The sequence below is a fragment of the Chiloscyllium punctatum genome, chromosome 28, assembly GCF_047496795.1.
Source record: "Chiloscyllium punctatum isolate Juve2018m chromosome 28, sChiPun1.3, whole genome shotgun sequence".
NCBI classification, from domain to species: domain Eukaryota; kingdom Metazoa; phylum Chordata; class Chondrichthyes; order Orectolobiformes; family Hemiscylliidae; genus Chiloscyllium; species Chiloscyllium punctatum.
This window is the reverse complement of record NC_092766.1, coordinates 46474549-46492093: the sequence shown is the minus strand read 5'-3', so window position 1 is coordinate 46492093 and position 17545 is coordinate 46474549. Positions and strand designations below refer to the sequence as shown.

Below are 17545 nucleotides of genomic sequence, written 5' to 3'. Positions count from 1 at the left end.
TCTCAGTATTATCTCCATGGCAACGGCAGTTAGAAAGTCGAGGTCAGTTCAGTACTTTGTGGTTAACCACCCCCGCCCCCCCAACGCCCCCGTGGCTCCCTCAAGTACCTGACAGGCAGTTCAGTTTCCGTGGGGCTCTCTATCAGGATGCTGATGTGCAGGAGCCAGGGTTGGGGTGGGGTGGACAAAGTTAAAAATCACGCAACACCAGGTTATAGTCCAACAGGTTTATTTGGAAGTACAAGCTTTTGGAGTGTGCTGTGATTTTTAACTTGATCAGGATTATCTCTCTGGTAACAGTTACGTGCTTCAACAATTACAGAGGCCATGTGTTCCCCACACAATAGGTTCCCCTCGAGCAGTGTAAACTGCTATTCTGTCCCTGGGGATAGCTACTCATCACTTTTTATCCCCAAATCCATCATGCTTTCTGTTGATCTTTGAGGTTTTAAAATCTCTGAATTTATCCTTGGTCTTTGCCAATTTGTATGCCTTCTACTTCAATTTCATAGACTCCCTTATTGCCTTAGACATGGCAGATTACTCCTTTTCCTACAGTCCTTCCTTTTCACTGATATATACTTTTGCTGAGAAATTTGAAAAATTACTTTGATATTCCTCCACTGTCTGAGAACTGTCCCACAGTAAAGTCTTTGCTTCCAGTCTGCATTAGCCAACTCCTGCCTCATCCTATTGTAGTCTCCTTTGTTTAAGCACAGGATCTTGGGATTGGATTTAATCTTCCCGCTTTCCATCTGTGTTCTAAATTCTATCAGACTTATCACAAGTCTTTTTATCAGATTATGAGGTGAGACAATGTTTCCTGGGAGTTTTGGGTTTCATTGTCAGCGACCACCTTGGCTTTGTAATAAAGTACAGGATAGATATTCACAACACAAGGTCTAAAATCATAAATCACTGTCTCCCCTCAGTTTAAAATTGCAAAATCATTATCTCCTACACGCTTCCTCACTATCTAAGTTTGGAACACTAATCCACCTGACTATCCTGCTGTTTCTGAAGATCTCCTTTAGTGAAGATGGTGAGTTTTGGATTCATCTTTCTGGTTATTACCGTAAGAAGATAAGCACTGGGCACAGGAGAGGCAATGCAGCCCTTCGAACCAGCTCCACCATTTAATACAGTGATGATTGAGCTCACCTCTGTCTCAACTGGATTTTCCCACCAGCTCTCTCTCACCCTTCAACCCATTGCAAATTCAACAACTGTATCTCTTCATTAAATTGGCTCATTGTCCTGGCATCCACCGCATTTTGAAAAGGGAATTCCACAGATTCACAACACATCGAGATAAGTACATTCTTCCTCATGAGAATAGAATAGAGTCCCTATAGTGCAGAAACAGGGTATTCATCCATCTAATCCACACCAACCCTATGATGAGCATCCCATTCAGACCCACCCATTCCCTGTAACCCTGCATTTCCCGTGGCTAATTGCCTAACCAGCACATGCATGGACCCTGTGAGCAATTTGGCCTGACCAATCCACCTAACCTGCACATCTTTGGACTGTGGGAGGAAACTGGAGCACCGAACAAAACCATGCAGACATGGGGAGAATGTGTAAACTCCACACAGTTGCCTAACGCTGGAATCAAACCCGGGTCCCTGACGCTGTGAGGCAGCAGTGCTCGCCACTGAGCCACCTCTGCTTAAAATCTGCTGCCCATTATTACCCTCCCCACCCCACAATTGGCTGAATGTATATTCCTTACGTCAGAAGTCCGGGTGTCTAAGTGGATGTCTCAGTAAATCCCAGTGACAGCCCACATGTCCTGTGTGTCTGAATAGATATCCTATAGACAACACCCTCCAGCCCACACTTTCTTTCACTTTCCAGGGGCAGGTCCCCAGAGGCTTCATGGGGACTACAACTCCCACAAGCCCTGAGGCAGGGACCACACGTGTGTGGGGAAACCCAGCCATGTACATGGACAGAATGTGGACGGGTTTTGGAGCATGTTCTTTGGGGTAACTAGCAGAAAGCATTTCACACTGTGAATGGCTGGAGAAGGGACGCATCTGCCTATAATATTGATCTGTTGGGGGGGTCAAAGTGACACTACGCCTAGATGGGACCAAGTTCCATTCGCAACTTGTCATAACAGTGGGAATTGACCAATGGGAAACAAGGAAGAATCTGACCCATTCTCCCAGCCTGAAGGTTCCTCTTCTGTCCAGGATCTGCCACCTCCCTTTCTGTTTCCTTTTGTTTCATTCTGCTGTTACATTATTGACTTGCAGCAACTGAAGTGAAAGGAAGTGAACCCAGAAAGTGTGCAGACTCTAACCAGGCACGGGAAGTGGTGGCAGAGACCTGTTTATCAACAACTCCATGAGAATGGGGAGGGTGTACTTTAGGGGGTAGCAGAGTCAGAATGGTAGGAGAGAGTAAGTGGGCTGGAGGGTTACAGCTTTGGGGGGAGAAAGGGGAAAAAGATATTCCAGAGAAACTAGAATTGTCTGTTCTGAATTTCTAATCTGTACATATTCCTTTAGACAGGGTGCTAGATGGTGAAGATTTGCAGACTGAAATCTCAAAATCACATGCAGATTGTGATTAAGTTAACCAGTATTTGATGAACCAAAGATGGAGAATCACTCGGCCAAAATCCTGCAACACTCTCCCTCCCAGCATTGTCGGTCTCTCTGCGCCAAATGGACTGTGAATGGTTGAAGACAGCAGCTCACTACCATCTTCTGAAGGGTAACGAGAGATGGGGAATAAATGCTGGCTGAGCCAGTGATGCCCATATCCTGGAAATGGGTTCTATCCCTAGTTGCTGAAACCCAATTGATGTTACTGCAGGATGATGAGGGAGGCTGAGTGCATCCTCCAGGAGGCAGCACCATCACATTACCCCTGCCTACATCCACACAGTAACACCACAACGCCAATGGAACAAAAGGCAGTGAGGCTAAAGGAGGACTGAAATATAGTTCTTCAAGGTAAAGTCATGAAAGGGGATTTGAACACAGCAGGAACAGGAGACTGAGCTGGATGGTCAGCTGTTTCCCATTGAATGGTGGAGCAGGATTGAAAGGCTGAATGGTCTCCTCCTGCTGCTATCTCCCAGGTATGTATATAACCATGGAGCCCGGGTAGGAAGAAGTGGGCAGGGATTCTCCAGGAGATTGCACTTCCACATCAGTTTTCAGTGAGGGATGGTTTGATGGATTTTATTTAACATTTATCTTTAACACAAGGTTTCTAAATTTTGGCTTTAAAATGTTGCAAAAGCTTTTTGCACAGCAAATAAAATGAAAGAAAATAACGTAAACTGTCTGAATATAACAGTTTTAACGCTTTCAACCTCCTGTAAAACAAAATCCTGTCTATTCCCAGACACCATCACTTTCCAGCTACTCAAACTCCAGGGAAATATTCCCTCCCTGTCTGAACCTTTGGTTTGATTTAACTGCTTTTCAGTTGTCATTCTGTGAGGTGTGAAGCGTTCTTTTTCCCCATTTCTCTGACCCAGAAATGTGAGTACAGCAACCTTCCCACCATCAAAATTATCATTCTGCCATTGTGCTTTTGGTTAACCTATAATCTCCAGCAGTGCAAAAGTGAGGACCGCAGATGCTGGAAACCAGAGCCTAGGTTAGAGTGGTGCTGGAAAAGGCCTCTCGCCAAAACGTTGATTTTCCAGCTCCTCGGATCCTGCCTGACCTGCTGTCCTTTTCCAGCACCACTCTAATCTACACATATAATCACCAGCAGTAAACCATTTGTGTAACCAATTGAATATTTCCAAACAAAGCCTATTACGGGTCAAGCAAACCATTACAAGTGACAGAGTGAGAAGGGACTAAATCAAAGTAGAGTTGTGGGGAGGGGGTAGCGGTGGAGATAAAGCACTATATCCCCTGCAGTGCCCATCGAGAGCATTGATCCACACTACATGCTCCTTCTCCAAGGACACCCTGCTGTGTAGCCTTTATCCTCAATCATAGAATAAAATCCCTACAGTGTGGAAGGAGAGCAGTGGCCCATCAGACACCACCGACCATCAAAAGAACATCACGCCCAGAGCACTCTAACAGTGTAACACTGCATTTCCCATGATGCACCTATTCTGCACAATCCTGGACACTGGACAATTTAGCACAACTGATCCACCTAACCTGCACATCTTTGGACTGTGGGGAAACCAGAGCACCTGGAGGGGACCCACACTATCACGGGGAGAATGTGGGGACTCCACACAGGCCGTTGACCAAGGCTGGACTCCAACCTTGTACCTGGTGCTGTGAAGTAGCCGTGCTACAATCACAATTTAAATCAAAATGGATGATCCCTGCTCATTGTCGCATTGCTGTTTGTGGAGACTTACTGCTCAGAGAGACATCCTGAGGTTCAGAAAGTGGCAATGTAAGTTCAGTCACCTCCAGCCCAGTTAATGTGGTTAACAACGACATCAATACTCCAACAGTGTCATCATGTACAAGGTCCACTCCTGACTCTGATGGACAGTAACATCAGAATCAGAGTCCTGCAGTCCACACGGAGCAGGTGGATGACCACGTCCCTGTGAGCACTCACTGGGCTCTCAATCGTGTTGAAGATGCAGCAAATCCCGTGTCACACAGAGGGGTGAACAGCTCCTACCCAGTGTGAACACGCTGGGGTCTCAGTGGGGCAGGATGAATCACTGAATCCTCTCTCACATGCGACCATCTGAATGGCCTCTCCCCCAATGTGGGCTCACTGGGGACTCCACAGGTGCTGCATTTGAGTGAATCTCCCCCCACACTGGGAACAAGTGAATGACCTTTCCCCAGAGTGAGCTCGCTGGTGTTTAAGCAGATCAGAGGACTGAGTGAATCCTTTCCCACACACTGAGTAGGTGAAAGGCCTCTCCCCAGTGGGAATGCACTAATGTCTCTGCTGGTGAGAGATTTGAATGAATCCTTTCTCACACATGGAGCAGGTGAAGGGTCTAAATCCACTGTGCTATCTCTGGTGCCTCAGCAGATTGTAAGATCGAGTAAATCCCTTCCCATACGTGGGGCAGGTGAACAGCCTCTCTGCAGTGTGACTGTGTCGGTGGGTGTCCCACTGGTAGGGGTAAGAGAATTCCTAATTCTAATTGAGTACGTCCTCCTGTTTTCTCGTTTGTTATCGACAATCGCATTCCCCTCGCACCAGAGCCTGTTCCAGTGTTACAGAAACAACAGAATGGTCAGCTACAGCTGGTCACCTGACTGATCACTGGACAGGAACGGTTCACTCTCCACAGATGCTGCCAGACCTACTGAAATTTTCTAGCAATTTCTGATTTCCCAGCATTTGCAGATGTTTAGTTTTCCAAAACTCATCTTGTGTGTTTCAGAGGAGTTTATTGATGAAATTAGACGGTTTTGAAAGTTGTACATTAGGTCACACATCAGCTATGATCATCATGAATGGCAGAGCAGAGTTGAGGGGCTGAATGGCCTCCTCCTGTTCCAATGAAAGTTACCCATCGGCAGCTTGTTGTTACATTTCCCCTCACTGCTCACTTCACCTCCATGTCTAACACACTGTTACTGACTGAACAAACCTGCTCATGGTCAGTGGCTCCCTCTCCTGCCACCCGGGTTTAACTCTCATCATGGAATGCTGTCTTGTATTACTGCAGGAATGCCCACAAGGACTAATCCTGGATGTTCAACATTTGGGAGAAGACTTGTAGCTCGGGTGCTCATTGTTGTGGTTCTGTTTGCCGAGCTGGGAATTTGTCTTGCAAACGTTTCGTCCCCTGTTGAGGTGACATCCTCAGTGCTTGGGAGCCTCCTGTGAAGTGCTTCTGTGCCGTTTCCTCCGGCATTTATAGTGGCCTGTCTCTGCTGCTTCCGGTTGTCAGTTCCAGCTGTCCGCTGTAGTGGCTGGTATATTGGGTCCAGGTCGATGTGTTTGTTCATAGAGTCTGTGGATGAGTGCCATGCCTCTAGGAATTCCCTGGCTGTTCTCTGTTTGGCTTGCCCTATAATGGTAGTGTTGTCCCAGTCGAATTCATGTTGCTTGTCATTTGTGTGTGTGGCTACTAAAGATAGCTGGTCGTGTCGTTTCGTGGCTAGTTGGTGTTCATGGATACGGATCGTTAGCTGTCTTCCTGTTTGTCCTATGTAGTGTTTTGTGCAGTCCTTGTCCCATGCAATGATCACGCAGTTTTGTCAATTTGTATTTTAAAGAATTGTCATGAGATTCCTGTTTATTTAACAGTATTATTCATTTATTCTATTCTTATTTTAAAATATTGTTTAATTTCCAGTTCATTACACACAGAAACTACCTAATTAATTCCCATTCAAATTACAACAATAAACAGCTGATTAGTTTTCATTTGAGAAACTACAATGAGACACAATATTGCAGTCCTACCGTCCTGAGTGGGAACATTATGAAAGGAGCTTATGGAGCTGTGGTAGTATCTCTATTACTAAACCCGAGGGAAGGTTTCAACTCACACCTTCACCACAAATATATCAAGAGCTATCTGAATGGAGATTAGAGAGTACCTGAGCACAGACTGAATTGCTATTCAATCCAACATTAGATCTGCTTTTATCTATTATATCAATAATCACAAAATCTGATACTTATCAGATTACCAGGTTACCAAGAAATATGTGTTGGAAAATTCGCTTTAGCCACTTTGCTTTTACAAAAGACTTTCATCTGTCCCTGTTTTCTCTAACTGAAAGAAATATGAAGAGGATTTTCACTTTTACGAAAAAAGGGGACATGTTTCCCATATAAATTAATGCTTCTTCGACTAACGCCTTTTCAGATTATGTAAGGTTTCATAATAATGCTTTAATTTCGGATAGTGGGGATATCTGTATCGAATTCTGTCGCTTATAAATTCCTGGAGAATATTTGAAAATGTTGCAGAATTCAAGATTACGATGTCTAAGTAATTAGATTGATTTTTTTTTGTTACAAAGGGGCAAGTCCAAACAATTGAAACACATTAAACATTGTTCTCTCATGCTATAAATTTGAAATAAAGTTGATACCTTCTTCAGTAAACTAACAAACTCTACCATCTATTACTTGTCAGTCAGCTGATTGCCTACTTTGTAACTAAATGTTGTGATTCATCTAAATATTACTCTGTCCTTTGATCAAAGTGAATTTGTAATTGTTGTTCAGTTTATGAATTGTCAGATACTTGTTTTGATTTTTCCATTCACCTGTTCATTTTGACCGTAAGATTGAAATGCTTTGAAAATATTGGAGTTTATCATTTAAAAATAAGGTTTGCACATCTCTCACATATCTCATTTCTTGTATTATGATTCAAGAATGTTTTCTGGTGGAATTCAAGTAAATTCCAGACATTTGTTCACTTCAAATAAGGTCTTTAACACCCAGTTATCAATCTGATGTTAATGTTTCAGCTGGTTACATTGACATTGATTAGGTACTCATTCAGAGAGATCAACTGACAATTATAAACTATTTGCAGGATTATTGAATTGAAAGAAAGATTCAGATGTGCAAACATTTTTTGGAAGGAATTGCTTTTTCATTCAAATGTGTAGGCTTTTCAAGAATTCTATATCGCCTTTCACTGGTTTTCTTGAAGAGAAATCAAATTTATAATTCATGTGAATGCAAATGTGTTCGTATTTTGAAATTTGCATCAGATTTAAGAAGAAAAAGAGGAAGAATTAACATGAAAACTTCAGTGAATAGAAAGCACAGTAAATTAAATTGACAGAGGCAACTTTTAGTATTATCTCTGAATATTCAGTCAAATATTTCTAATGTCAAAAGAGAGTGGTGCCGGAAAAGCACAGCAGGTCAGGCAGCATTCGAGGAGAAGCAGAATCAACGTTTTGGGAATGAGCCCTTCGTCAGGAATCTTTTCTGATGATGGCCTAATGCCCAACAGGTTGATACACCTGCTCTTTGGATGTGCCTGCCCTTTTCCAATGCTACAGCTTTCCTCACTTTCTCCAACTATGTTAAATGAACACGAACTGAAAATGTTCGCGTCAGCAGTTGAACAAGACCAAATTAACACATTTTTTGCAATATTTATAGTGAAAACCTGTTTGAGAACATGCAACAAATCAGATCAAACAACACCTCTTGCCGTTAGAACCCTTGGCCATTCATAATAAAGTATAACCATGCTTTGAACAACCAGTATGGTGTATAACTACTGAACTGAAATACCAGAGGACAACAATTGCATTTATTGGAGGGAATGATAACCAGATCCTTTATGTGATAATGGTGATTGATCTCAGAAACAATAACATTTTACTGTGATTATTCCACTGAACAGTACTTAGATGGTCATGAAGAGCTTTGTGCGGCTTTATGTGCAGTGTTTTGTGTGAACGTTGATTTCAGTAACATTGAGATATTTTACAAGATTGACAATTGACAGTTAAAGATAAGTTTTAAATGCAACATTTTAAAAAATTGTCAGTTTTGTTTAGCAAAACACAATTCTAAGTTTATGGAATCCCTACTGTGTGGAAACAGGCCATTTGGCCCAACAAATCTACACTGACGTTCCAAAGAATAATCCACTCAGCACCATTCTGCTCTCCGATTACTGGACATTTACCCCTGACTAATGCACATAACCTACACATCCCTGAACAGAACATGCAGCTTAGCATGGTCAATGTACCTAACCTGCATATCTTTGGATTGTGGGAGTTAACCAGAATATGCAAACTCCACAAAAACATGTGGCCGAGGATGGAATCAAACCCAAGTGCATAACACTGTAAGACACGAGTGCTAACCACTGATCCTCTGTTCTCAATGCCTAACCCCATGCAAGAAGTGAGATAAGTGAGAGACGTGCAAAGTCAAATTTCAAATGAACACTCTCTGATGTCGCCAAAGCGTATCAATCTTACATTCAATATGTATAGGTGAATCGAAAACAAAAAATAGAAATCCCTGACAAATCATGAATGAACAATAATTAGAAAATTAATATGATCAAAGGGAACAACAATATTCAGGTGAATTGCATTGTTTAAATACAAATTTGGGAATGAGCTAACTAATGAATAACGGGAAGTGACATTTGTTTATTTCACTGATGACGAAATTGACTTGCTTTTCATCTTTGTAACACTGCAGAATAACAATTTATGTGCCTGAAATGTTTGAATTAAGCTCTTCCCAATAAAAGAAATCAGTACAATCACATTGACTTCTTCATCTTTAAGACTGCAACAATATCAAATACTTTCCAGGAATTTAGAACTAGCAGAATTAGTTAATTTGGTTTCTTGGGAACTCAAAGAGAATAAACAGCAGATTCTGTGAATTAGTCATTCAATGTGATTATTCAGCTGAAGACAACATCCCATCTTTGCAAAAATGCTCAACTTTGAAAAATTCAAAATCCATTGTCATTGTTTAATGAAACAATACAGAAATGTTGATTCTTTTTCATTTGACTTAACAAAACGCAGGAATTATACATGATTTTGTGTCATGAAAAATACTTCAATCTTATGATGATTAGAAATACAGTAAATGTTCGCATCAAAGTGAAATATATTTAAATGAATTCAATTATGTTTCTGCGGGTAAAATAAGAATTAATATTAACAATGATTGAGAGATTGCACACTATATTAGTTATTCATGTAAAGAGCCATAATTCCACGTTTACAGCACGTACTGGATTGAATAATTATTAGGTATGAGCAACAACTGAATTATAAAATTCGATCAATGAATTTAGAAATAATGAGAAATCTCGTTTTGCTATGTGACTGAGGAATATGTGCAAACAAACAGGAATTATTGCAATGAAAAGTAATTGCAGGTCTGTGAATTTAAATTCTGTGATTACGGAGATCATTCAAATAAGCAAACATTAGACATTCACAATTAATGTTGGATGGGAAGTCCTTAGATCCACTGTGGGAAACTTGACCTGAAAATAAAGTTTCATATTGCAATGTTGGTACTCAGAAACAATTGGTTAAATTAAAATGTGAATCTCACTTTACTTGTTCAAAAGACTTTCTTAAATAATTGCACGATTATTACCATGACAATGACTTGATAATGTTGCTATATGAGCAATTAAAATGATTCAATATTTCAAAATATTTGCTGTTATGTTGATTGGATATTTATTAAAATTGGTAAATTGTGGAATAAAATATAGTAACTAGCTTTATGAATTGAAGAAAAAATGAGCCATTCAGTGATTATAGAAATTTTTTTCTTTCTTTACTAAAAACTGAAGGTAACACAAGAAATATAAATTTCTATCAAATGGTTTCATCATAGAGACATGTTATTTTAATTTAGATGATAAATATTATGGTCAGAATTCAGACATTTTTGCCAGAATTTGGAAGAAAGTTAATAGATAATGAAAGTGAGCATGAAAGTGAACAAATGATACAGTCAATGACATTTGGTACATAAAGGAATTATAATAATTGTTCATTATTGTACAGTGATGAATAATGTTGGAATAGAAAAGACAAAGAATTAACATGTTCAAAACAGTTCTTTTCTTACAATTAAATGAAACCAATAATCATTTTGCAAAGCACGTGATTTGGAAAAAAAAAACCCAGTCATTTACTGTGTTATATAAACTGAAAACTACTTCCATTTTGCAAAAATGGAAACTTTCCCAAATTCAAAACTTAGGTTTGCTGAATTATACAACAAAAACGGTTGTAATTTGAAATATCTCTTGCACACAAATTTAAAATAAGTAATCTTAAAGATTTTTAGAATGACAAAACGTTTGTTGTTTGCATGATTGTATTACAGTCAATATCCGTGATAAAGTAGAAGCATTGTTTTAAACAACATAAATCATCTTTAACTACTGAACTGAAATAGAAGATATCAGTTCCACTTGTTGCATGGAATAGTAAACAAATGCTTACTGTTGTCATTGGTTTCAGGAGCAATAAGGTACTTACTCAGGTTATTCTACTGAACAATAATCAGATGGTGATGGAAGTCTTTGTGTTGCTTTATGTGTATTGTTCAGTGTGAACATTGGGTTCGATAAAATTGAGGTATTTGCATGAATTAGGAACAGAGTGATAATTGGGTGCGAATGATCTGATTTAAAATCAGACAGTTTTTGATATTTACGAGGATTGCTGAATGAAACGTTCTTAAACCATCATGCAATCAATGGCATAAGTGAGAGATATGCAAATTGAACTTTCAAGTGAACACACCCTGATATTTTCACACCATTTCAATGTCACATTCAATATAAATAGATGACTGGAAAGCTAAAAACAAATCTCACACAATTCATAAACTGACCAGTAATTAAAAATTGATAAATAATAGCAAGTGACATTTGTTTATTTTACTGAAGAAGTAATTGATCTTTTCTCATATTTATAGCACTGGAACATAAAATTCTGTGTTGTTTTAACTAAGATCTACAGAACAAGAGAAAATTAATGACTATCATGACTTTGTATATTTCAGCTTTATGACTGCAACATTCTCAAATATTTTCTGAGGAATATTGATTGAGTGGAATTAGATACATTTTGCTATGAGTAACTAGAAGAAAGTATATAGCAGATACTGTGATTATTGGAATGGACGATGAGACCTCCAAATAATCTACTGATATTGTGATTGGATATACAGTAAGTGTCAGAATCAAAGTAAATTATAATCAAATCAATTCAAAAATGTTTCCAAGTTTAAAATAAATACAATATTCACAATGATTGAGAGATTGTACATTGTAATGTCCTTGCAGTATTTATTGTACAGAAGCATAATTCCACATTTGTAGCCATTACTGGATTGCACAATTATTAGATATAAGATATATTAGCAACAAATGGATTTTAAAAATATATATTCGTGAATTTGAGAATAATGAGATATCTCATCTTGATATTAGACTGAGTAATATGTAGAAATGAAGAGTAATATCGCAGGGAAAAGGAATTGGAGTTCTCTGAATTTCAAAGGCTGAGATAATTGTTATATTTCACCTGAGCAAAAATCAGACATTTACAAAGAATTTTGTAAGGGATATTATTGGTCGTTTGGTATGTGTATGGGCCTGAACAAATAGGTATTAATATAGTAGCATTGACAACAAGAAATAATGAATGGAATTTTCAAAAAAACACTGCATTTTTACCAAGTCTATGTTAAATTGCTTTGCAATTATTGTAATTGATAATTGCTTTTAGAATCCTGACAGATAAATTGACTTACTATTTTGAAAACACTTTGCTCTGATGTTGATTGGATATTCATTAAGATTAAGAAACTGAAAATTAAAGCATAAAACTTAGCTGTATGATGTGAAAAAATCATTCAGCAGCAATTGAAAAAAATGATTTTGTTTAAAAATGCAGGCAATGCAAGATTTATATGGTTCCAATAGTTTTATTGAAGAGTCATGTCAATTTTGTTGATGTAATTTTTACCACAATAAATGTTTCGAGATTTATTTTAGAATTAGGAGGAAAAGAATTAGGCCATGAAAGTGACTATTATTGTGAACAAAACACAGGGTCACTGACATTTGATACGGAAAGGAATTCTCATAATTGTGTGATTATTGTTCACTGACATCTAATATGGGAGGAAAAGGAGAATTGTCAACATTTCCGAGCAATTTTGTTTCTTATAATGAAATGAAAATAAATATAATTTTGTAGGGCAATTTGTTTGAAAAAAGGAAACAGTGATTTCATATGACATTTGAGCTGAAGACTCGTTCCCGTTTCCCCCATTGTAGTCTTCACAATAATTTAAAACTTAGTGTTGGTTGAACAAAAGAACAAATGGATATAATCGAAATGTTTTCTTGTACACCAAAAAAAGTAAATGTAAAGCAATTTTATCATGAAAATTATATCGCTCTGAATGTAATCATTTCACACACAATAAATGTATGTGTTGAATTGAAATGTCATCATAGCTGTAGAATTGTTTTCACTGGCAGGGAATGAGGACTCAGGAGGCAATCTGAGCTCAGGCATGTGGAAGATGTTTACTCATGTTTACTCATGCAGCAATCAGTTAATGAAGGGATCATCCCCCGAGATCAATCTCGGAAGGGAGATCCATAACACACTGTAACATGTACAGTAAAAAGCAGCATTTTTATGGACTTTCTGCATCACAATGGCCACATGCAATGTGATTACAGCCCTTCCCTCCTCATCCAGCCACCCAATTGAAACACATAATCGCAGATGGGCATTCTAATGGACATCCCCAGATTCCTATTGGGATCATTCCATGCATCTTATTGACTTAGATTCCAAAGTTATTCCTGAACTCCCTCAGGCCTCTCAGGATATCTTATCAGTTGGGACATTTTGAGTTCTGCTATTCATTATATTTTATTTTATCAAAGCCAATTACTCCTCATATCGTTCACTGTCTTAATTATATAGTACAAAGAAATAGAAAAGACAGTTAATTTTAGCTTACTTGCTATAAGATTAGTAATATGACTTAGTTATAAAGTTTGTTATATTGTGTAAAATTATACAGCTACTCTTTCTGTCAGGACTTTATAATTAATGAGCAGTCAACATCATACCGTGAAGTTAATTCCTAAAACTAGCTAACTTCAAATCTCTGGCTAAATGCTTTTCTATAATGTTTTTAGGAGGCATTGGTTACATATATCAAACTTATGTTGCAAATTTCCCCTATTATACTCAAGAATCTGTAATTAGAACCTTTGTTTAATATTCTGAGTAACTGTAAAATAATAACTATATCTGACAAATGAACTTTTCTGTTGTCATGATAGCTGCTTAGTGAGTTAACTGGGCTGCACCCTGCAGCTGCTGTTTATTCATTTACTGGGACAATTATCCTTTCATTTATGAGGATCAGGATTGGTCATTTGTCTGTATGTCGGCATGCTGTTATCAAGAAATTTCTGGAATGCTGTAGTCCTGGCGTTGGAGTAGGTCCATTGGTAGTGTGCTTTCTTTTAATTTAAGGCTGAAACAGAATGCTAGTGTCGTTTATCACCCCCTGACACCTTGTATTTTAGTTCTAAGGTAGGCTGCGTGTTTTTGATTGTCAGGCATTTTGTATGAGCCAATATGGACCATTCTATTGCAGGTGGGGGTAGGCCATTCCCAGAACAGCAAATCAGCTAAGATTCAAGTATTGAAATAAAAATCACCATTCGCTACCATTGGTTTCTGTACAATGCAATACGTTTACGTTACTGAGCCTTAATTTCACACTTAAAGCTGGATATACTGGATTTGATCAATTCTTAAATATTAGATATAAGCAACAATTAATCTTAAAAACATTTCATAGCAAACTTAAAAATGATTAGAAATCTCATGTGTAAAAATGAACAGCATTTATTGGAGTGTAAAATAATCAGACGTCTCTTAATATGTAAGGACGAATATTAATCCAATGATTTCTGTGAACGTTCAAATGAGAAGGGAACAGATATTATCTGTGAGTGTTGGATAGGGAATCATTAATTAGTTTGTGTTTGCGTTATCCTGGAATAAGAGAACTATTATTCTTCTTTTAATATTGACACTAAGAAATAATGGATTAAATTAAAATGTGAATTTGATGATGTTTGTTTCAAAACCTAAACTGAATTACTGTGTGATTTTTGGAATGACAATGAATTGATAATTAATTTTAGAACTTTGGCAAAGTAAATGATTCAATATTTCCAAATGGATTTGCTCTGATGTTGACTAGATATTTCTTAATCTGTCAGCTGAGAATGCAAATTCTGGCGTGATGACATGGAAAGACATTAGACATTCAGTGAACGTTGATCAGAAATGGTTTGTCATTCACAATTCTCAGATCTTCAAGACTTCTATCCTTGGTTTCTCTACTTGTCTTCTGGAGAAATATAATATATAACAAGAACAAATTCTGCATTGTATTTAATTCATGCAATTTTTCATATCATCAATATTTAGACATTTGAGTCAGAATTATAATGAAAATAAGTCAATAAGGAAGATTTATTTTCACAGAAGCATACAGTCAACAGCATTTATCAACGTATTTGTTTCAATAATGTCTCTGAATAAACGGATAAATACATTTAATGGGGATCTGTTGACAATGTAATGAACCACAATATCATTTTATCATAATTTTTGGATTGGAAATCTATCAGAAAATAAATCCTATATTCAGGACTTGCTTCATCTCGATACATGTTACACGTAGTCATAACATGTCATCATGGGTCTGGGAAAGATGTAGTGTGTAAATGATAATAAGGTGTCTCCTCCATATGTTTGGATCTGGTGAGACTGTGATGTTTGCTATGATTATTCATCCTGAGCACAATAAGGCACGTACAAAGTGTTTTTCACCGACCAGTAATTAATGGTCTTGAAGACCATTACAAGTACTTTGATTTCAATAATGTTGAGCTGATTTCCATGATCTGGGAAATGTTTCACAACATTTTACCAAAATTCTGGATTCTAAGCATTCAATGTGTTTCGTGCAAACACCCTTCACTTGTCGTCATTCTCAAGTGAGGTGTCTAATGCTCAGGCACTGGCTGGAAGTCAAGGTGCCAGGAAGTCTGCTTCAACCTCTCCAAAACACAGCTCTTGGGCTGGTTGTAACAGGATCTCCCGAACCTTTGTGAGCTCTTTGACCGGGCTTTCCACTGTTTTCTGGAGCTGGTTACTTTGTCTACTGTTTCCTTTACTTTGACCTTTTTAGCTCTGCTTTCCCCAGCTGTAGGAATATTTAGAATGTTCAATTATGGGCCACAGGTCACTTGACCTTAGCGGACAGATAAAATATGGTTCACTTATTGTTGTAATAACGAATTGAGAATGAATCTTTGCATTTTAACAAATAAAATGTTTCAATTTTATCAGTGGTTTACAATGACATTGATTAGATAGTCATTAAGAGAGATCAACTGACAATTATATTGCAGCTATTTGCAGGATTATTGAATTGAAAAAGGATACAGATGTACAGAGATTTTTTTGGAAGGCATTGCTTTTTTAATTCTAATATCTTTGTTGTTCAAGAGGTCTATGTAGCTGTTCATTGGTTCTCTTGTCCAGATGCTAGTTAATAATTCATATCGCTTTTATTGTGCCCGGAGTTTTGAGATTTGTATCAGATTAAGACGAAAATGAGGAGCTATTAAAATGAGAACTTGAGTGAATAGAAAGCACAGTAAATTTAAATTATAGAGGAAACAGAGAGTATTTGCTCCAAATAAGCAAATTTTTTTTAATGTCGAAAGTGTGGTGGTGGAAAAGCACAGCAGACCAGGCAGCATCCATGGAGCCGGAGATTCCCGATGAAGGCTTATGCCTGAAACATGGTTTCTCCTGCTCCTCAGATGCTGCCTGACATTCTGTGCTATTCCAGCACCACATTCTTGACTCTGATCTTCAGCATCTGCTTTCCTCACTTTCTCCAAATATTTGTAATGGACATGAACTGAAAATGTTAGCCTCAGTAGTTGAACAAAACCAAATTTACACTTTTTTGTGCAATATTTGGACTGAAAACTGTTTGTGATCATACAACACATTCGGACATATGAACACCTCTTCCATTAGAATCCTTTGCCATTCATAATAAAGAATAACCACTGCTTTGAACAACCAGTATCGTGTGTAATTATTGAACTGAAATACCAGAGGACAACTTCTGCATTTATTGGAGGGAATGATAACCAGATCCTTACTGTCGCAGTGGGGATTGATCTCAGGAACAATTCTGATTATTCCACTGAACAGTAATTAGATGGTCATGAAGAACTTTGTGTGGCCTCATGTTTAGTGTTTTGTGTGAGCAATGATTTTAAAAATATTGAGATATTTTACAAGATTTAGGAACACTGATAATCAAGTGTTCAAGGTATTAACTAAAGTCAACTTTAAAAAAGTTAGAATTGCTTAGAGAAACACAATTAAACTATTGTAGAATCCCTGTTAGCACAGTGTGGTAACAGGTCATTTCGTTGAAAAAAATGACCCTCCAAAGAGTAACCCATCCAAACACTTTCCCAACCATACTCCTCTACATTTACTGCTGACTAATATACACATCCCTGAACACAATGTGCAGTTTAGCATGGCCAGCTCACCTAACCTGCACGTCTTTGGATTGTGGGAGGAAACCACAGCAAAGTCACATAGACTTGGAGAGAATGGGTAAAGTACACAAAGACAGTCACCAAGGATGGGATCAAACCGAGATCACTGGCACTGTGAGGTAGCATTGTTAATGACTGAGCCACTGTGCAACTATATGCAATAAGTAAAATCAGTGAGAGGTAAGCAAAGACAAATTTCAAATAAACACCCTCCGCTATTGTCAAAGCACATAAAATTTACATTCAATACGAATAGATGAATGGAAAACAAAAAAAACTCCAACAATTCACGAATGAAAAATAATTAGAAATTTAATTTGATCAAATGTCATTCCAATATTTAGATGAATTGCAATTTTTAATAACAAATGTAGGTAATGAGCTGACTAATGAATAATTGGAAGTGGCATATGTTTACTTTAC

General features: G+C 37.8%; 1 long non-coding RNA gene across 6 annotated transcripts in view; it reads left to right on the top strand.

The window, feature by feature from the left end:
- LOC140454069 (uncharacterized) overlaps nucleotides 1–17545 on the top strand; it is a 38328-nt gene that overhangs the window by 17665 nt on the left and 3118 nt on the right. For 3 of the 6 annotated variants that reach the window (XR_011952596.1, XR_011952597.1, XR_011952598.1), the window contains one exon: nucleotides 2523–17536. This is a non-coding gene — a long non-coding RNA (uncharacterized lncRNA). Of the gene's footprint in view, nucleotides 1–2522; nucleotides 17538–17545 lie in introns of those variants that run through there. The other 3 variants (XR_011952600.1, XR_011952595.1, XR_011952599.1) reach the window with 3 other exon arrangements.